Genomic DNA, 21,338 nt, shown 5'->3' with positions numbered 1-21,338 from the left:
AAATGCCTGAGCCAGTGGTCTTCAAACTTTTCTGGCCAGGGCCCCCCTGAGCCAAGTTTGGGCAGGCCGGGCCCCCCTAAAAGTGCCATATAGACAGTATGTAGAAATCGCTATGAACTTTTGCGATCCGTCACCGCACCCTACTCCCAGTACAGACCCTGGGCTCTTCCCACCACTTTCCCAGTGCTGCCGCCCATCCTGCTCCGACCACAGTCCCATAACACAAGCATACACACATCCATACGCATTTAAATAAAAAATAAATTGCCATAAATGCACCTTCTGCAGGGGCCTGCCCATGGTTGCTAAAATGCCCCGCTCCAGGTTGCTCTGCCCGTATGTGCGAGGAGGCGCAGGAGCACCCCCTTGCACATACATACAGTGCCCCAGCCAGCATTTCCAATGAGCTATGCAAGGCTGGGGAAGCAAAACAATCCCAGCATTGCATGGCTCAGTGATCATGTGCGGCTGGGGAAATGAACTGTCAAAGGCAAACAGTGTTTCCCCTTGACAGTTCAGCCAGCACAGGAGCACTCCCTCAGCTGGAAAAAGCAGCTGAAGGAGTGCTCAGTGTTTCACTGAGCTGGCTCCTTGGCTGCTCCATAATGGGTGAGGTGGCCAGTGGGTGGACGCCCCCTCACCCATTATGGATGAGTCGGCAGGCTTGGACTGGCCTATAGGGCAATAGGGCGATGACCGCACCAAAAATGCAAAATGCTAGGATAGGCCAATCAAAATGGGCCACTTTTTTGGCCAATGTGGGCCAGTTTGAGGAGTTACTTCACTATGCAGCTAGTAGTTTTGACCTTTGTTGCTGAATAAATATTCTTTAAATATCACAATTTGTTTACATTTGAATAAAAAACAACCCCTTGGGTACTATTCAAACAGTCTGTGACTAAATGGCCAGCAGTTGCAAATATCCATTTGCTGGCCATTTTTTCATTGGTGCCTAAGACCGTTTTATGGTCCAGTCTGACCATGTGAGCTGCCCCCGCCCATTTCCTCCAATCTAAAAAAAATAAAAGTGTTTATTTTTTTTTTTACATTTCATGCTGGGCTCTGGCGCCCCCCCCCCCCCCCAGGAGGTGGCCGCGCCCCCCTGGGGGGGCACGCCCCACAGTTTGAAGACCTCTGGCCTAAGCCCATATGACCCTACTTTCACACACCATTGAGGGCAGGGCTAGGCACAGGAGGTCTGCGCGCACAAGGCACCATCACATCCCTTTTCCTATTATGAAAGGCCTTTTATTATTTTTACTCTGATTAATAATTAATAACAGTCTCGTAATAGTCTTCACATCTTAACTGATGCATTGACTATGTCAGGGCTGCTTCATTTTCTAAGAAAAAGACTAGCACAACCTACAGGCTTTTTAAGTCCTTGCCTGTATTTTTCATTTAGATGTAAAATGTTATTTTGTACTTGGCCAACAAATGCCTATTAATTTATTCCACCTATTAATAAAACATATTTATTAGCTTTAGTAGCTGAGAGAGACTGCCTAGTGGAATTCTGTGTGTTGTGCCTCCTAGATAACCGGTGCTCTTTACTTCTGCTGTCCTCTTTTCGTTTGCTTTTTACTGTTTTCAAATTCTTTATTGTTGACCAGTGTGAACGCCTGGGCACATGGGCCACAGTGTGTGAGTAGAGACATTTTCGGAGTGTTAATATTCCTAAGGCAACAGCTCCCTTTAGCGGTGACAACAGGTGAAGCGGTCAGTCTCTGCTGCGCGTGACTGCATCAGACAAACATACAAATGGCCTTTTATTATATTGTATGATGTGTTGGGCAGGGGCACAAGATAGTAGGTGGACTGACCAAAGCAGACAGAGGTAAATCCATTGCCATTGAAACAAATTGATCGTGTTCGTGTGCAACAATGGATTTGCGTGGCCACAGCTTCTTGTCAGGTGGCTACTTGCATTTTAAACAAGCATTGGCAATGTGAACAGTTTGGGCTTTTGCGTAGGCATGAGAAAGGCACTTCCCAGGCACTGCCGTACTGGAATTAACTAGCATTGATGGTAGCAGGTACAAAATGGTGAGAGTGCCTAGGCATCTAATAGTCTGCCAAATGCTGAATACCTATACACAAGCCAAAACTGTTGGCTTTGCCAATACCTGTTTTTAACAGAATTTCTTTGAAGGACACGAAGCGTACCTATAAATCGAGTGGCTGAGGCAGACATTTGTATTACACCTGGTTAAGACATTTGTATTACACCAGTAGCATGTAGACGCCTTTGAAAAGGTCTTGCTGGAGAGATCTTTAGCTCAGTCAAAGCTCTTGCAGCCTCTAGAGGCACCTTGGTTTCAATGTGATGCAGAAAGAAAGTATCATGGTCAAATCTTCGTTACTGTGTCATCCATTTTGTAGGCGCACGTTTAACTGTCTCAGTTGGGAACACAGTTGCCAAATTGTTGGTTTAAAGAAATGTGCTTTCCAGGCCGCGTCTTACATTTCTTTGTTCATATTTTATGTTAAGTGCTGCGGCTCCAATGATCTCTGCCTTTATGTCGGTAAGACAGTGATCCTTCTCATTTGGACTCCTGTTCCCGTTGTTCACTTTGGCTGCCCTCCTTAGGCCCTCTTCCTTCTCCTTCCTGTGAGGCAAAAAACCTTGGTGTCATCTTTGACTCCACACTCTTTCCCTCCTCACATCTCGGACATCGCCAACAAGTCCCACTACCAGCTGCACCTCCTCAAAGGTACCCTTCCCTTTCTCACCTTCCCCCAGAAGCTCACTGTCTCCAGAGCCCTGGTTCCTTCTAGGCTGGACTACTGCAACAGCCTCTTTCTCAATCTGCCTTCCGCTACTCTCTGCCCTCTGCAACTAATCTAGAACTGTCTGCCGCACCAACTGTTTGCTTGGCTAACCTCAGTTTCTCACTAGGTACCAGGCTCTCTCTTGATCGGTCATGGTCACCCCTGCACTGCCTCTGGGTCTTCCACGCACTTAGGGGCTGTAACTGGAATCTCTACAATCCCTTACCTCCTTTGCACTTACCCAGAGCCGCACTGCCTTGTGCTGCACTTACTCAGAGCATTGCTGCCATGTTTTCCTGTCCCTCTCCCTGGCACTTCTCCCTAACACCTTCTCCTTGCCCTTCTCGTTCTCGCACTTGCACAATCTGAATTATATAAGGCCTATTAAGATAATTTGATTTGTCCTCCTCTGTCTTCCATCGCTTGTCTTGTCACACCTAAAAACACCTCTGTACAGGTGCGTTATAAATGACATATCATATATCCTATCATGTCATGTTTCATCTATTATTATTATGATCATCAATAATACTGCTTGGGACATTGATTTTTTGTCACCATTATATTTTGCCTTTTCATTCTCTTTTTCTTTCATTGTTAAAGAATATAATATCTATGATCACCACATAAAGATTAGCGGCTCAGTGATGCCGAGAGTGCTTTTCATTGGTCCATTACGTCTCAACAAAAATCTTTGTTTTCATGGGCATCATCTTAGAATGTTAGGGCACATCTTATTGTTTGCATGTGTATAATGTAATGTAATCTGGTCTCTTATTGTGAACCTATGCCGTTTTGGAGGACTTTTGTGCATGGATGTTGTGAGACAGGCATGGTATCAATAGAGATACAGACTCAAAAGTGTTAGTTTCACAATCTTAATTTACTATGGTTCCTGGGTTGGTGTAATGCCTGACTGGCCCTAACTCTAAAGGGATGGTTCCCTTAACTGTTGTTTCTAAAGGCTGTCGATGTATTATTGTCCAAAATAAAAGTCTGTGTCTAAACGTATGCTTGCTCTCAGTCTTCATAAAAATGTGATAGGGAGTCTTTCAAAAGGAAAATAGTGGTTCAACAGAAAATCAGAAACCAAAGTTGGTTTCAGGTGGTATTCTCACCAGGTGTGCTTTAGTCAATGTCACACAAATGAGTTCAATCAAAAATGTCTGTTCGTAAGACCTTCTCTGCAGAGCCCTTGCAATATTCTGAAATACCTTCAGTGTCTTTGGATTCCTTGGGGTTCCCTTCCACAAGCTTCAACTTGAATTCAAGCTCCAAAAACCACAAAAGAAATATAACACAGTTCCCTTTTAAGCTCCTCGGGGTACCCTTCCCCAAGCTTCAATTGTTTCAACACTACAAAACTATATGTATCCAACTTGGTTAGGCCTCACAGGTTTCCCTTCCCCAAGCTCAGGCCCCTTTCAGTTTCCCGTTAGAGTATCTAATCGACCGTGGCAGCAGCTCGCCCGAGACGCCGTCTGACAGGTCGGTGTCTGTAAGCATTCTACCAACAGACCAATCCTCAAGTACTTTCAACGTGAAGAATATAACAGGAATTATCCAGAACATTATAACTTCTGTTGCCATCCCTAAGGATCCTTGAGACTGCTACACTGAGAATTTATGCAGCCCTTTAGGACCGTTTACCGGCATTTTTAGACGGTTTGGCCTGGACTACTTCCCCTTGTACTAAAGACGAGAGGTTGTGTACAATCAATTCTCTGTATTGTCCGTTGGGAAACAGTACTCAAGATCTTACACTGCCGCGACAGCTCTAACTTGTCAAGCCTCATCCTAATACCACCAAGAAGCCGGTTCTTTGCGTTTTCACGCCGGCCTATTAATACCACGGAAGAAGTTCCCATCATCAACCTTAACGATTAGAGGAATAAAACGTGTAGGGTAGCTATGGATACTACCATAACGTATCTAGATAAGCACTAGAACCTCTGAAAGGTGCACTTTAGGTACTTTTTGACCAAGCCACCCAAACAAGAGTCATTGGTAACTAAGGTCTCTGTACAAATATTTTGTATATTATGTGGTTTTGTTGTTCTAAAAATCAAGGTTTGAATAACATGAAACTGTGTATATTAGCATATGTACATGTGATGCTATTACAGACCTCCAAGCGAGAGATATAGATGGATTGCGTAGTTTTGCACATTGTCACTTACTTGGTGATTGACACTTAACACTAGTAGCACTGGTCACTTTGTTGGGATTTATGCAATAGTTTTTTGTGAATGTTTTAAACATTATTTTTTATTAAAATTGTCAATTTTAAAACAGTAATTATTGGAGTCGGGTTGAATTCTCCACGGACTTCTACTTGTCATTGTCTGAACTGCTTTTGGAAGTGTGAAAGCCCTATTATTATCCAGGAAATTGTGTGTCCAAACCTATAACAGGTGTGGGAGCTTATTGTTCTTGTTTGTCATGTGTCAGGTTTGCCCCCTTGAAACCTTTTAGACATACCTGATTTCCCCCGAGTTATTTATAGCCCCCCTTTCAGTTTCCAACACAAATTTAGATTTGTCAGGATGTACTTTGCTTTCTTCGTTAAGCCTCTCAGGGTTCCCTTCTCCGAGCTTAGGCCCCTTTTTAGTTTCAAATACAAGTTGAACTTGTCAGGATGTACCTGTCCTTTTAAACACAGTTCTTTCACACACACTTCATTTGTGGGGCATAATCAGACTTTCAGCACTTTGTTGCATCCCGTCGAGCCTACTCACCAACTCGCACCAGACTCAAATCAACAGGAATCCTGGCTCGATATAATCTAATATCTGAAAGTAGATACAACGGTATATAAAAGTGGTTCTGTCCCCTCCCAGCCTTGCTCTATTGGCCCTAATGACACTTAAGACCCTACTTTATGCCTTAAAGACATATTCCTGAACTTGTGTGACTTTTCTATAAGACTATTTACCTGCAGACCTGCAGTCTTCAATACCCATTGTGCTCCTTTCTCTCAAAGCCTGGTTCTTTGTGGTTCCCAGGCGTGACCGCTTTGATTTGTAACCCCTCTCTTTATCCATAGCTCTTCTTCTTAAACCTTTCACCTCCAGGTGCTTGCTGCCCTCCTTCTTGTCTTCCTTGGCTTCTTGCTCGAGCACCCTTGCCACCTTCCCTTTGCTATTCCTTTTGTTCCACAGTGCACTCTTGCACTTTCCTTTACTTTCTTATTGTGCCTTTTGCGCACCTCACATACTTTTGGTTTCACTGTGCACTCTTGCAGTTGTCTGTTTTTATCTCGTGCTTCCTGCACGCTTAACACACTGTCCTCTCTTTACCATGCACTTCTCTTCATTGTACACGCTTTACCCTCTTTCAACTCTTCACATGCCTTTCTTTTGCTTTTTCTTTTCTTCTGCGCGCTGGCACTCCTTTTCTTCCTTCTTTTTCTCTTTGTTTATTTCTTATGCTTTATGTCTTTCGTGCACTTTCAAACTTTTCCGCTCTTTGCTGCTTTGAAATGGTGTCTTTCTCCCGCCCGCTTTAGTCAAACGCACACTCCCGTCACTCTCTCTCTTACCGGGTAGCTCCGCGATGACAAGCGGTTCCTCCGGATGCACAGGGTTGAGGTCAGGGTTCTACCACCTGCCGCTCAAGCGCCCTTGGGACCAGCACCCATCCCAAGGATACAAAACATTTTCCCAAATGCCACCAGCAGGATACAGGCTGCCTTACTCCGGCTCCTTGGAGACACAGCTCCCTACCCACGCTGCAGCACCTCACAAACACCGGGCCACCGTCTCAGCATGCTGTTGTCCTCCAGGCTTTTACTCCTGCTGCTCTCTGCTCCTTGGCTTCTCGGGTCCTGACATCATCCTCAGCTCGCTCGCTTCCTTGTGAAAAACCACACCTTTTATAGTTGATAACACAGTCAAGTGGAGTCAGGTGTGAGTTATCATTATTAAATGCATGACCCTGCTTGTCTCTTATTAGTGAGACAGCGTGTGTTCTTTCTACAGTAGGTTTCCCTTACTTTACCCATGTTGCTTCTATGGGTAATCTTTATTGCTCTTAGTTGCCTCCTCGTCTCAGCATTTTTTGTTTGGAAATGGGGAGGGGGAGATGGGGTTAGACTGAAAATATCCCATGAAGGTTGAGAGAGTGGATTGGGGTATTACTGGGACTGGGAGAATACCATGTCTCGCCCTTGGATATCCTCCTCCCAATCCCTTGTGATGCTCCACTCAGGTGATCCTCTGTCACTTGTTCACCCCCAGGGTCGGGATCCAAAAGCAGTGGCTTTTCCCTGGCCACCTGAATGGAAGATCCTGAGGGAGTAGGTGGGAGAATACAGTCAGGTTTCTCAAAATGTGAAAGAATTGTATTGTTGGGGCGTTAGTGGGATGGGGGAGGCAGATGTGAAAATTGAGATGTTGATGAGTGGGAGCTCGTAGTACTTGTATTGAGGACATTGTGAGGGGCCACAAATGTGTGGCAGACAACTGTGTGAATGTTTCTCAACAAATGCCATTTTATTAAATTAGAAGGTTGGATAAACGCTTCACTATCCTTATGAGGGTTTCCATGCCTTAAATAAACTAAAGGAAACACTCTAACAAAGGATATCTGTCCCTCACACTTATACATACAATAAGTAATTGAGGAAATGCATGGCAGTTCAAAACAATTATGATTGCATTTGTAATGTATCCACAGTCTCTTCTTATAACCTGGACAAATTCCCTTTCCCCAGAATCAACAGGATTAAGTGTCACAGTTCAAGAAACTAAAGTAAGGAAATCCTGGTTTGCAACAAAGTTCCAACACAGTTCTTTGCAACTTCAGCTTGTTAACAGAAAGTTCCAGCAACTCCAGTGATTCAACAAAGTACAGAAAGATTGTTCTTTTATTTCCTTGTACAAGTGCACAATGTATCCTCCTCAGATAAAGGACCATTTCTCAGTTCATCAATAGCAACAATAATTGTCTTGGTCAGGATGATTTGCCACAACTGATAACAACAGAAGAAATGTAACTTATTTGTAATAGCTTTTCACAATTCTTCCTTCAGCCCCACAAACATAATTTGTCTTTGTCAGGATCAATTCATAGCATTATTTAATCAACTTCTACCTGATTTACTTCCATTCCAGACCTATTACATCAGTTGACACCTGGTTTACTCCCATTCCAGGTCTACTCCATCAAAGGTTTGCCATCCGGGTATATTCCCTTGCCAGAACAGTGTTTTCACAACAACAAGCACTTTTGTAATTAAGATCTATTTACAAGAAGTTCACAACAGCTTCACAGTATCAACGGTTGGCAGCTTCAAATATTTTAACACATTTTCAGGGAAAACAAGATTCATATTGGTGCTTCTCAATAATGCTCCTCTCCTTCTGAATATCCTTTTCTCGAAGGGCAGCCTTTTTGACACTCTTGTTTCTCTTCTGCATAAGTAGCAAAAATGCTCACAATGATAGGGTGTTCTTCTACTCCTCTCTTGACTTTGGTAGTTTGAATTTATCCCTGCTTTTACCACACGTTTTGTAAAGTCTGGCAAACAAGTTTCACAACTCATGTATCTTTTATTAGCCCCCTTCTCTTGTTGGTTATATCTACTGGATTGTATTTGCCTTGATTTTAGTCTCTCTTGGCTTGAGCAATACTTGTAGGTACTACTTCTTAATCATATTGCCCTACCGGGTTGTTGGGTTTTCCACAAACTTGTGCATTTAAAGTTAAAGTCATTTGGCTTGGTTATGTAAGGTTTTTGTAGTTTTTCAATGGTTCAGTATTCAAAATTAATTTCAAAGTTACTTTCATTCATACACGATCGCTACTTATTCACAGAATGCCTGCTTTGATCACGCGAGTGGGTACGGAGAGCTCTGGGGTCACTAACAGCTTGTGAACTCACCAGGTAAGGCTTGCGCTTCCCATCTCCTCATCGTCTGCAGGACTTCTGCTTCTGTAGCTCCTTGCTACCCGGCAAACTGTTTATTTTTGTCTGCCTTTGCCCACGCCACCTGCAACAGGAGCTCCCTTGGCTCCTGAGGCCCTCGGGTGCACGCCAGCCACCAGGGACAGTCTCAATGCCCTCGGGTGCCACCTGAGACAGTCTCCTGGGAAGGAAAGCTTCCCTCGCTTTCGCTTCCCACTCTGCAGAGTAGTTCTCCAGAGAGCAATCTTCAACATAGAATCTTTTTAGACTTCTTCCTCATCCCAGTACCTAGGGAATTATAGGACTTGAAGTCCCTAATGGCAAAATTAGGTATTATCATTTCTTCTATTTTACAGTAAGCCGTTTAGAAGAGTAGGGTTTTGCAGAAAGTTGAATAAGGGGGCTTCCCATTCCTCCTAACCCGCTTCCTCCCTCCTGTGATCCTTCCGCAAAACATCATAAAGCGTCTGGCTTTCACTGGCCACACGAGAAAAGTCTCATGCCAGATTTTCTGGGGGAAACATTGCTGATTCATAACAGTTGATGGACAAAACCTCAACGAGCCAGAGAAGAGAGAGAGTGGAAAGCAGACGTTGGCCGGGGAAGACCCAGAGCCGCGTAGCACCTGCAGGAAGCTTTGGACCAAGAGAGCCTGTGAGTTTCAAACTCACTCTACTGCACAGAGCGGAACGCCAGAGCAGCAGAGTAGCAGCAACATGAGAATCCAGCAGGGCAGGAACCCGAGAATATATGATTGTGGGACGACAGGAAAGTAGCCATGGTCGACCGCTGGTCCAACCAACTTCGCCGAGACCATCGTAAAGGGAGAAGCCAGAGTGTGTCTTGTCCCACATTCGAACAGCGGAGCACCTGAGAAGAGATGAGAAACCAAGGGGAGAGGTTAGACTGTGAGGAAGCAAACGCAGATGAAGGAAAGGCACCAGCAGTGGAGTCCAAGCGAGAAGGACTCTTACGAACCCAACTCCGGAAGACGTTCTCCTTCAAAGAAGGATGTAACCTGGAGTGCATGAGTCGCAGTTGGCCTCGAAGATGGAATCATGCTGTATAGCCATCTCGTCTCAGTACTAATTATGAAGCAAAGTTAATCTTGAAACAAGTCAATGTAAAGACTGAGATCACAAAAGAGGAAGCTATTGAAAAGCTGAATAGAGAGAAGAAGCAATCATTGCAATACCCTGGGAAAAGGGGAAAAGAGTCACAACTATTGTAAAGTTGAATGAAGAGAGAGAAAAGACAGTGATAATAATTCTTTGGGAAGAGACCCAATTGAACTGAACTGTAATACCCCAAGAGGGATAATAACCCCAAGCCACAAATATAGTCAAGAATATATTGAGACCTAGAATCAAGAGGGATAAGTAATCTAAAAAGATGATTCCTAAAGGAAGAGGAAGGTTTGCGTGCCCATTGGAAGAGTTACAGAATCTGATCAAAGAAGTAACAAGAGGATAATTAAGGTTTCTATACTAATTTACAGACTGATACTTAGAGTATCCTAAGGAGAAGGGAGTCATTCTTCGTGCCTTGGTTAATTTATATAATGGGAGGGTCGTTTTGGACAGCAGACTTATTTATTTGAACTTCCACAACACATTAACAAGCACATTAGTTAGTACGAAATGTAGGGAAACCCCATAGAGATATGGAAGGTTAGGCCTTACCATTCTTACTTTAATAAACCATCTTGAAAATGCCATCTGAGAGTCGATATCCTCCTTCTGACTCGCCACAGCTGCTAGTTTGGATAGGTGATTGAGTGCAACATCCGTTGTTAGAAGGTGGGATTTGAACCTTGTTTTAAAGAGTTCCACTAAAGAGATGCGTTAATGGATGGGTGAGAGGATTCCAGTGGAGTGGGGAAAGTAGAGAAAAGGAGTGAAAGCAGGAGGAGGCACAGGTTAGGTGGGTGACTGATATGCAGTGAAGAGTCAAGGAGCAAAGAGTTTGAGAGGGTAAGTACAGTGAGATGCATTCAGTGATGGGGGGGAGACCATTGGTGGAACTGATAGGCAGTGAAGAGTCAAGGAGCAAAGAGTTTGAGAGGGTAAGTACAGTGAGATGCATTCAGTGATGGAGGGATACCATGGGTGGATTAATGTATGAGTAGCAGGAATTCAAAGAATGATTTTGCATGAATAGCCATCCTGTATTTTGATAGTATGTAGAGATGGGGAGAACCTGGAGTGACGCATAGATGAGGACTTTGGTAAGGAGAGCAAAAGAGTAGAGGGTTAGTTCAAGAAGTAGGCTCTTACAGTAGTCCAGATTGGTGTGTGAGGTGTGGGCAGATTTTTGTAATCATTAGGAGGTTGAGTCTGATGGCAGTGGGTGTGATGAACTGGTAGAGATTCACGTCACTGTCAAAGTGAAACCCGTGATTGCAAATCATCGGAGTGGGGTTGAAGAGCTAAGGGAGGGAAAGTGATAGAAGCGGGTAAAGTGGGGTTGGCATTAGAGGCAGGGAGAAAGATGACACCTGTCTTTGAAGAGTTTAGCATGAGGCACTGTAGAGCTACCTAGTTGTGCAAGGCAGTTAGGCAGTTGGTCATGCTGTCAGAGATTGCATGGTTGAAGGAGGCGAAGGGATGATAGTTAATGCCAAGGAAGGAAATGGGGTTTCTCAAGGGAGCAGGTATAGTGGGACACACTAAGGAAGAGATGCTGTGGAGGAGGTGCTGGAGTCCCATGAGACGGAGATTGGTCAGGGACATGCACTGTCTTGTGCGCCCTCTTTTCAAGAAACGCTCAGTCGAACCCTCCTACCCGGCTAACTATTGCCCGATCTTCATCACTCCTTTCCTGGGCAAACTCCTGGAAAAGCTGGCCACCTCCCAGCTTATTCACACTGAATCTGTTGGTTGTCTCCATGACCATCAGTCTGGCTTCAGAGCTGCCAGAAGCATGAAAACTGCCCTCCTGAACATCCGTTAAGACCTGCTCTCTAACCTTGATTCTAATCTGCACTCTGTCTTCATCTTACCCAATCTCTCTTCTACTTCTGCCTTCGACACGGTCAACCATGCCATCCTAGTCAATTGTGTCCATGGTAACCTGGGTATCACTGATCAGGCCCTGGCCTGGCTGACCCCGTACCTCTCTGATCGACCCTCCCAGGTCCAACTTGGGTCCTTCCTTTCCTCTATCTCACTCTCTACCTGTGGTGTTCCCCAGGGGTCTAGGCTCTCTCCCTGGCTGTTCAACCAATACCTGACACTTCTCGCCCACTGCATTGCTGCTCTCTGCTCCAACTTTCACTGCTATGCGGATGACCGCTTGTTTTCAGGACCCCCTCTGCTACCTCTTCTCCTTCTCTCATCCCTGTCTGTCTGCTATCCAGGAGTGGTGTGCCACCAACGATTTATGCCTAATGCCAGTAGACAGATATTCTCATCATTGGTACACCTGCACCCTCCTTTCGTTTCACCCTCTGGCTGGCCTCCCTTGGCCCTCTTGCTGCTCCCACCTGTGAGGCTAAGAACCTCTGGGTCATCTTTGACTTCACACTCTCCTTTTCTCCTCACATCTCTGACGTCTCGAAGAAGTCAAATTACCAACTGCACCTCCTCAGAGTTATTCTTCCTTTCCTCTCCTTCCCCCAGAATCTCACTGTCTCTAGAGCTCTGGTTCTCTCTAGGCTAGACTACTGCAACAGCCTCTTTCTAAATCTTCCTGCTTCTACTCTCAGCCCTGTCTCTCATCCAGAACAGGACTGCAAGACTTGTCCTTGGCCTCAAGCCCTGGGGTCGGATCTCTTCAGCACTGAAATCTCTGCATTAGCTCCCAGTGGCTCCAAGGATTCAAGACCCTCTGCATTGTCCACAAGGCCTTCTGGGACCTGTGTCCTCAATACCTCCACCTCTCTCTTCATAAATACCTTCCTACTCGAGCTCTTCGCTCCTCCAGCTCCAACTTCCTCAGGGTCAGTTGCTTCTCCAAGCAATGAGTTGGTGGTAGATCTTTCTTCGGCTGGGGCCTCCCTCTGGAACAGCCTCCCTGCCTTTCTGAAAATTGAGGAGAACCATCTCCGGTTCTGGAAGCACCTAAAGACCTTCCTCTTTGCTTCTGCCTTCTCTCTTCCTCACCCCTGCTGATTTCCTGTCTGATACTGCACTGGTCACCTGGCTACCCTCTGATTTCAGGCCCAGGTCCCTGCCTGCCCAGTTGCACACCTGCACTGCCTCCCGGAAACACTTGCACTTGGGTCTGTATCAGTAACTCTACAGTCCCCCTACCTGAACTTTTGGACACCCGCTGTCTGCACTTACCCATGCACCTGTCACCAGCTGTCCGCATCTCTTGTTATTGTTTTGATGCCATGTACAGCACTGCTCCTTCCCCTTTGCCCTTCCCCCTCTCCTGCACTTGTGCTATCACAATGTCTCTTGGCCTAGTAAGATCATTGTCTCTGTCCTCCCTCATGAGGAAAGGTCCTTGCCTCATCGCGCCTTGAAACACTTGTGTATAGGCGCGTTACAAATGCCATATCATATTATATTGTGGGACGAATATGGTGTCCTTGAAGCCAAGGAGTTAAAGAGTTTGAAGGAGGGAAGGCTGATTCACTGTGTCAAAGGCAGATGAAAGGTCTGGACGAATGGAAGTAGAGTAGGTGTGAAAGTGGTGGACAGTGGTACGGGATTGGTGACGTGGATAAGCGCAGTCTCAGTGGATCGTTTAGACCGGAATCCTGATTGGATGAGTCAATAATGCAAGTGCATGTTTTGGAATTGCTGGGACCTATTTTGCTCCTGCATAGGGTCTAGAAGAGCCCGGTTAGCGTGGTACCAATAGCTGCCAGGAGCCACCTTTGGCTCCTCATGCCAACTGTTGTCACATAAATGTATCTAATATTAACTCTATATATCTGGGAATTTGCATTAGTAAACCTCTAGAAGACATGCAAACAAGAATGGCCTTATGGATTTTACACAAAGTTCTAGTTGCATCTCATTTGTAAGTTAAATTTGTTGTATACTATGTATTAGCACATCATTATGCAACAGCAGCTGAGAAAGAGAGAGTAAGGTTGCATCACAAAAAGAGGTGTCAGCACAGGGAGAGTAACTGGAATAAATGCATTAACAAATGTAGATGCTGAGTTATGACATAGTGTAAAAAATAGGTAATGTCTAAATGGGAGGTAGCAGCAAGATGGATGAACTGTCAGAAAAGACATGTGAAATAAATAAAAGGGATAGAAACGTAAAGAGAAAGTGAAAAGGGTAGACACAAAGTAACATGGCAAGAGACCGAGGATCCAAAAAAAATAGAGTACAAGACATAGCAACAAAGCAATAAAAGGGAATGTTCAAAGCATGTGCTGCCATCTTTCAGGCGCTTCATTCACGAGACTGAACTATAATAGATCCTGGGTGACAACAAGTAACTCCTGGTCAGACTAACATCCTGACACCCAGAAGCTGCTTACAGCTTCTGGTCAATGAATTTCAATTTCGCCCGCCTGTAGTGTACCTCAACATATTTCAATATGCAATTTATAATCACCCTCTTGAGGATTTTAGAGTGGTAGGGCATGTAGAATGAGGGGTTGTTGGGGTCAGCAGTTGTTTTTTTTGGAATGTGACTGTTTTGTTACATGAGGGAATATACCAGTTGAGATGCACATTCCTTAACAATTTGTGGTGCAAAGGGTTTCGGATGGAGTGTGCTATGGGTTGGCAGAGCGAAGGATGGGTAGAAGATCATTGGGGGAGTTTGAGGGAGAATTGAGATAGGAGATTGTGGCGAAGATGGGAAGAGAGGACAACGAGGGATGTAGTGGGGGGGATTTAATAGTGGGAAAGTGTTCCTGAACTTTGGTTATTTTAGTAGAGAAGTAGGCGGTAAAGTAATACATGGAGAGAGGGGACGAAATGGAGGGGCTCTTTATTTATACCGCGCGAGAAAGCCCGGAGGACTTAAAACAAAAAAAGGACAATAAAACAAAAAGCAAAGATCCGAGGAGAGGTCAGAATCAATGCAGATCGGCTGAAGAGGGTAGAAAGGTTCAATCAAATAGGATAGTCTTTAGCCTGCGCTTAAAGAGATTGGAACTGGAACAGGATCTAAGATCTAGAGGAAAGGCATTCCAGATCTGCGGAGTGGCATACGAAGGCAGTTATTGTTAGATCTCAATACTCAATACTCTGCAAGTAGCTTGTCGTGAGATCAGGTTAGATAGATTCTTAGGAACCTGCCCAAAAATGCATTTGTGCGTAATGCACATCACACGGTAGGTGATTCCACTATGGACAGGGCAATGTAGCACTCTCCTTGCTGTTGTAACATGTTCTCTCCTTTGCAAGCCTGCAACTATGCGTACTGTATTGTTTTGACCCACCTGTAAGCAAGTAAGTTTGTGGTTGGAGATGCCAAGCAGAAGGCGGGTACTGTAATCCAATTTAGCTCCTATAATCGCCCGCACAACCGTAATACGGTTGGCAGATTGAGAGGAAGGGCTGCAGCTGGGCCAGTAATTTCAGATGGTAGCAAATGCTAGACACAACGCTATTCACCTGTCCTTTCTTTTTTTTTTAAACTTTGTTTTATTAGCATTTACATAATGGAACAAACGGGCATGAAACGCTTTCAGCAGAAAAATTATACTTGTAACAGGCCCAGTGACCCCCCCCCCCCCCGCTAACTCCCCCCGTGGACCCACCCCCCCAAACAAACGTAGTCCCCTTTACGCCTACTTCTTTTAAGGAGACGCGTAGAGAGCTCAATGTATCCGGAGCTTGAGAAAGAGCCTGAGCGTTGACTGCATATGTGGCTGTGTAATGTCCGCCGTCCCCCGGGGCATGGGCGCCCGTTCCTTCCATGACTCTACCCTGTGGATCAGTGAACGTCCCATCCCCATGTCTCGTGTACCCCGTATCAGTTGGCTTGGAATGTGCCCAGGCCATTGTTCATCAATGCCGTGAGTTTATCCATCAGGAACATGTTTTTAACCTTTTTTAGCCAGTCCTCCTTTGAGGGGGTCTCCGGGCTCTTCCATTTCTGGGCCAGGGCCACCCTCCCCGCCCTCGGCATTGTTTCCCACATTCTTGGGTATCTGGCTATGTCCGTGTCCTCAGGAGGGAGGCCCAGTAGCATTGTTAGAGGGTTTAGGGGGAGTAGTTCCTCCAAGACTTCAGCGATCCAGCCTCTAACCTCCGCCCAATATGCCTGTGCTTTCGGGCAGAGCCACCATATGTGCCCTCTTGTACCGACCTGCTCCCAACCCCTCGGGCATGCGGGGGACACTCCCTTAAACATCTTCGACAACTTTGCGGTGTCGCTATGCCACCCCTGAAGGATCTTGAGGTTGTGTTCCATGTCCGCTGTGAATAGGTTCGCATGGAAGGCTATTTTAAATATCCTTGCCCAGGCGTCTTCAGAGATCTCCTCCCCCGCCAAGTCATTCCAAAAAGTACGGAATCTCCTCCTTTCCCCCAGGTTAACAGTGTTCAGTATTCTATACATCCCTGAGGCTGCCCCCTTCCTGGTGGTCGCTGTGTCCAGTAATTTCTGAAAGGGGTTCAGCTGTCTTTTCAAATTCTGGCCCCAGGATTGGTCGCATAGGATTCCCTTCAAGCAGAGATATTCAAATATGGTGAGGGACCCGTGCCCCAAGGTCTCTCTCAAATCCTCATAGGGCACAAACTCTCCTTCCCTAAACATTTGCCCCGCCCACTCCAACCCCGAGTCGGACCAGGACTGTGCGTTGCGGAACTCCCTGCTTCCCAGTTTGAGGGGGTGACCCCAGAGCGAGGACATCGGTGACGGCCATGTCGTTAAGTGAGCCGTCTGGGGCCTTCCTTCCAGATCGTCCAGAGGACTCCCAAAGTTGGGTGAGATTTGAGTCTATTCGGGATGAATTTGCTTGGGGCCCAAAGGAGGTCCCGAACCTTAAGCGGGTGAGCATCCATGTCCTCCAGGTACGACCAGTATGTGCCCATCCCCTCTTTCATATGTTCCAGAAGTACGCGCAGCTGGGCAGCGCGGAAGTAGAGTTGAAAGTCTGGCAGCCCAAACCCTCCCTCTTCCCTCGGCAAGGTCAAGACGGCCTTTGCGGTTCTCGGGGTCCCACCCTGCCATATAAATTCACGCACCGCGTTCTGGAGGACCCTGAGGGTTTGGTCGGGGACTTTAGTCGGGAGGGCGGTAAAGAGGTATAGTAAGCGCGGGAGTATGTTCATCTTCACCGCCGTCATCCGACCGTACCATGACAGAATCATTGCCCCCCACCTCCTAAGATCTGCAGTGACCCTTGACACAACAGGATCATAATTGGCCTGGGCGAGGTTGGACAGGTCCCGGGTGAGAAGGACTCCCAGGTATCGAATGGAGACCTTCCCTATTGTTATCCCTTCCAGGCTGGTCCAAGACCGGGTCCAGGGATCTAATGGGGAGCAGGACTGATTTAGAAGCATTAATCTTAAGGCCCGAGAGGCGCCCAAAGGCTGCCATCGGGGACAGGAGGGGGGGAAGCGAGGACACTGGGTCCACCAGGTAGGCCAGGATATCGTCCGTGAACAGGGAGAGTTTGAATTCCACTTCGCCTCGCCTTATCCCCCTTATGTCCGGGTGAGCTGTGACCGCAATGGCCAGTGGTTCCATGGAGAGGACGTAGATCAAAGGGGACAAGGGACAACCCTGCCTTGTTCCCCGCGAGAGGGGGAATGGTTCTGACAACTTGCCGTTCACTTGAACCCTAGCCCTTGGGGCCCTGTATAACTCTGCCACCCATTCTCTAATGTGTGTCCCAAAGACCATTTTCCGGAGGGTGAGTTCCATGAATCTCCACTCAACCCTGTCGAACGCCTTTTCCGAATCGAGGAACAGGACCCTTGCGTCTAGGTCAGACACCTGGCCATAGAGCAGATCAATAGTTTTACGGATTTTATCTGAGCCCTGTCTTCCCCTGATGAACCCCACCTGGTCACCATGGACCAGTTTCGGCAGGATCCCCTCCACCCGCCCCCCTATCACCTTGGCCAGGATTTTTATGTCAATATTCAACAAAGAAATTGGACGGTAAGAGGAACACTCCTGCCCTCCTTGGGGAGAACCACTATGATTGCCTCCATCATGGAGTCCGGGAGGGAGCCCCCCCTCCAGCACCGCGTTCAACACCTTCACCAAGTGGGGGGAAAGGGTCAAGCGGGACCTCTTATAGAAGTAGACCGAATAACTGTCCTCCCCCGGGGAAGTGCCCACTTTCATACCTCGGATCGCCCGTTCCAACTCGTCCTCGGTCACCGGACCCTCCAACCCCTCTGCCATCTCTCTGGACAGGTCTGGGATCTGTAAAGAGCTTAGGAGCCCCTCAATCTCCGCCTCACCCCCATTGTATTCCGAAGAGTATAACTTCTCATAGTATCGGCGGAAGGCCTCGCCAATGTGGGGCGTATCGTGGCCCACCACACCCGCCTCATTCTTCACTGCCTTCACCAATCTACTTCTCTGAACCTCCCTCAGTTTCCAAGCCAGGATCCTGTCCGCCCTGTCCCCCTTTTCGTAATACTTTTGTTTGACCAGTTGGAGACTTCTCTCCGTCTTGTGGAGGAGGAGATCCCTCAGCTGGAGCCTGTAGTCGGCCAGAGCGGCCACCTGAGCACGGTCCAAGGGGGCCGTGGGAGGGCCCCCCGGTTGGAGTTGGGCAATCTTCACCCTCAAAACCCTTTCCTGGGTCTCCCTTTCCCTTTTTTTCTGGGCTCCCATTTTGATCAGGACTCCCCAAAGGGTAGCCTTGAAGGCGTCCCATAAGGTATGCGGACCTACCTCCCCATTATTGTTGATTTCAAAGAAATCCGTGATGGCCTCGAGAACCTCCTGGGCTAGGACCTCGTCTTTCAACAGGGAGTCGTTGCACTTCCACCTTCACCTGCGATCGCTTAGCCCTCCCCACGCTATAGTGATGCGGACCAGATCATGGTCGGACCAGGAGACAGGGTCAACCCTGTGGCCCGAAATGAATGGGTGCAGGATCTCGTCTGCCAGAATGTAGTCTATCCTGGAAAAAGACGTGTGGACCGCTGAGTAATATGTGAAAGAGGGGGCGTCCGTTCTGGGGGTCGGGATCGTGTCCATCAGGCCCAGTTCTGAGGTGACCCTTTGGAAGTTACGAGCCATGATATCATCTGCCGCTCTGGAGGGCTGGGGTCCTGCACGTTTCCTATCTCGGACAGGGTCCAGGACCATGTTGAAGTCCCCCCCCCCCACCACTACCGTGCCCTGGACGAAATGCTTGAGTTTATCGCTCACCTCCTCCCAGAATTGCGCTTGGCCCTCGGGGCCGTAGATAACGGCAAGGGTGAGTGGGGCCCCATCCTCGCATTAGCAGATAGCGGCCCCCTGGGTCTTTCAGCGTGGCCTCGTTCTCGAAACCCACATTCCTCGCTACTAAGATGGCGACCCCCCTCTTTTTGCATTTGTGGGAAGCACTGAAGACCTCCCCGATCCCTCCTCCCCGCATCTTGGGCTCCTTCCCCCGTGGCCAGTGAGTCTCTTGCACGAAGAGAAAATCGAGGTTTGCCCGTCTAAATTCCCTGCAAACCAGGGATCTCTTCGTAGGGGTGTTTAAGCCTCGTACGTTAAGGGAGCCCACCCCCAGGGCGGGCAGACTATCAGCCATGATCTAGAATTTCCTCTCTCACGGTCAACTTCTTCCCTTAGCTCTTCCCTGCATGCTCCCATTGGATAGTTTTTTGTTCCCCTGCGCCACCCTCCCCTACCCCTCGGGTGGGCCTAGAACGAATCCCCAACTGCCCCCCTTCTCCAAACCCTAACTGAACAACCCCAACTTTTGTGTACCCCCCAACTCCCACCACGGCGTCCAGCCAATTAGTTCCGCCATCACTGGCTTTTGGCCGAACCACCAGCCTGCCCACCTCGGCCAGGAAATCCATGTAAGAAGCTCATCCCCTTGAGCCCCCCAGAACCCCCCCTCGGCTGCGTCCCATGTGTGAACCCATCATACTTGCTGTTCAGTGAGACGGTGTAAGTAGTGAGATCTCAGGATCTGCGCCCATCTGTTAAGGACCCGATTGGTCGTCCCCGTTTTCAGTTCTCTGAGTCATTCCGTTCTCCGTCCTTCGCTGGGGAAGGGGTATTCATTTTCCTGTATTTCCTCGTGCCGGTGCGCTTTCTTCTTTCACCGGACGGGCCAGGGCCATTAGGTCTGCCATGCTCCTGCCCCGTTGGGCCCCTCCTGGGGTTCGAGTCCACTGTGTACTCCTGAATAGCCCCCCTTATGTCCGTGATCAGGGTCGAGCGTTGGCCCATGCATTCAAAAGTTAGGGAGAACGGGTAGCCCCATCTGTAGCGTATGCCCTTTTCCTTGAGCAGTTGCGTGAGGGGGCGGCACATTCTACGCTTAGCCAGCGTGTAGGCCGAGAGGTCCTGGTATATGGAGACCTGGGCGTTATTGTAGGTGATTTCTCTGGCCTTTCTGGCCTCCTCCAGCACTTTCATTTTCTCCGTGTAGTAGTGGAACCGGACCAAAATCGATCAGGGGGCTCCCGCCCTGCCCCCCGCTCTGTGTACCCTGTCGAAGGTGGGTTCAGTTGTCATCTCTTCTGCGAACAAGAGGGTGATGATCTCGCGCACCACTCGGGTGATGTCCCTCTCCGTTTCCCCTTCTGTCTCGTGCACGCCGAAAATTCCGAGGTTGTTTCTCCTCTCCCTGTTCTCGAAATCGTCCATCTGCCGAGCCCTTTCCTCGTCCCTCTTCTCCAGGGCCGCCAGCCTCATGTATGTTTGTACGTCCTGGGCTGCAGATGACGATTGGTTGGTCTCGACCTGCAACAGTCTGTCCTCGACCTTGTCCACCCTTTGGTCCATTTTCTCAAATTTCTGGGCTATGTCGGACCGCATGTTTCTGATTTCCTGTAAAATCGAGTCAAAGCCCCTTTCCACTGCAGCTGAGGACGGGGCCGCACCCTCCGAATGGGCCATGGTCCTCTTGAGGCCCGTGCCCCCGCCGTCCCCTGCGGTGTCCTGGAAGCGGTATCCCTGTAGGGCTTCCCTCCAGCTCATCTGACGCTTCCCTGTGCGCTGCAGGCCAATGCTCCGCGATCCCAAGCGGGGGTGGGGGGTCCCCTCCGGACCAGTCCTTGGCCGCCCACACGGGCCGTCTCGGGGAGGGGGAGTGTGCTGAAGAGGGGGAGGCGCGCTCCGGTCACCCCTTGCCCAGTTGGGATCTTCACCGATGCCCCCTGGGGAGCGTTGTAGACACCCTGGTCAAGCTCGTCGTGCCAGATTTGGGCCTCCTCTGGTCACCCTGAGAGTGGGTGATGGCGCCTGGAGGGCCCCTGTTGCCTGGCCAGGTGGGTTTTTCTCGTTGGGCGGGGGGGAGAGGGTCCGATGCTCTTACCCCCAGCCAGTGGACACTAGATATGAAGTTAGGGGTGAGGGGGACCACCCCCGGGCGGGCACACGCCCCACCAGCGGCAGGCGGGGGCCTCTCACCCGGGTATCCCCCACGTCGAGGTGCGCTGGCTCTGTGTCTCCAAGAAAGGGGGGGGCCGGGGCGTCCAAGCAGACGGGGTGAAAGGTGCCACAACTCCCGCACCCGACCGGCGTGGGCCCGGCAACCTGGCCGAACATTGTTCTCCAGAAAGTAGGGGGGTGGGGGGGCCACCTCCGGGCGGGC

At 48.4% G+C, this 21,338-nt stretch overlaps 1 protein-coding gene across 4 annotated transcripts in view; it reads left to right on the top strand.

The window, feature by feature from the left end:
• PAQR8 (progestin and adipoQ receptor family member 8) overlaps positions 1-21,338 on the top strand; it is a 524,720-nt gene that overhangs the window by 456,099 nt on the left and 47,283 nt on the right. The window lies entirely within an intron of this gene.

This window comes from Ambystoma mexicanum, chromosome 4p (genome assembly GCF_040938575.1).
Source record: "Ambystoma mexicanum isolate Mex_15411 chromosome 4p, UKY_AmexF1_1, whole genome shotgun sequence".
Taxonomy (NCBI): Eukaryota; Metazoa; Chordata; class Amphibia; order Caudata; family Ambystomatidae; genus Ambystoma; species Ambystoma mexicanum.
The sequence above is the reverse complement of the archived record's forward strand: the minus strand, read 5'-3'. Positions and strand labels throughout refer to the sequence as shown.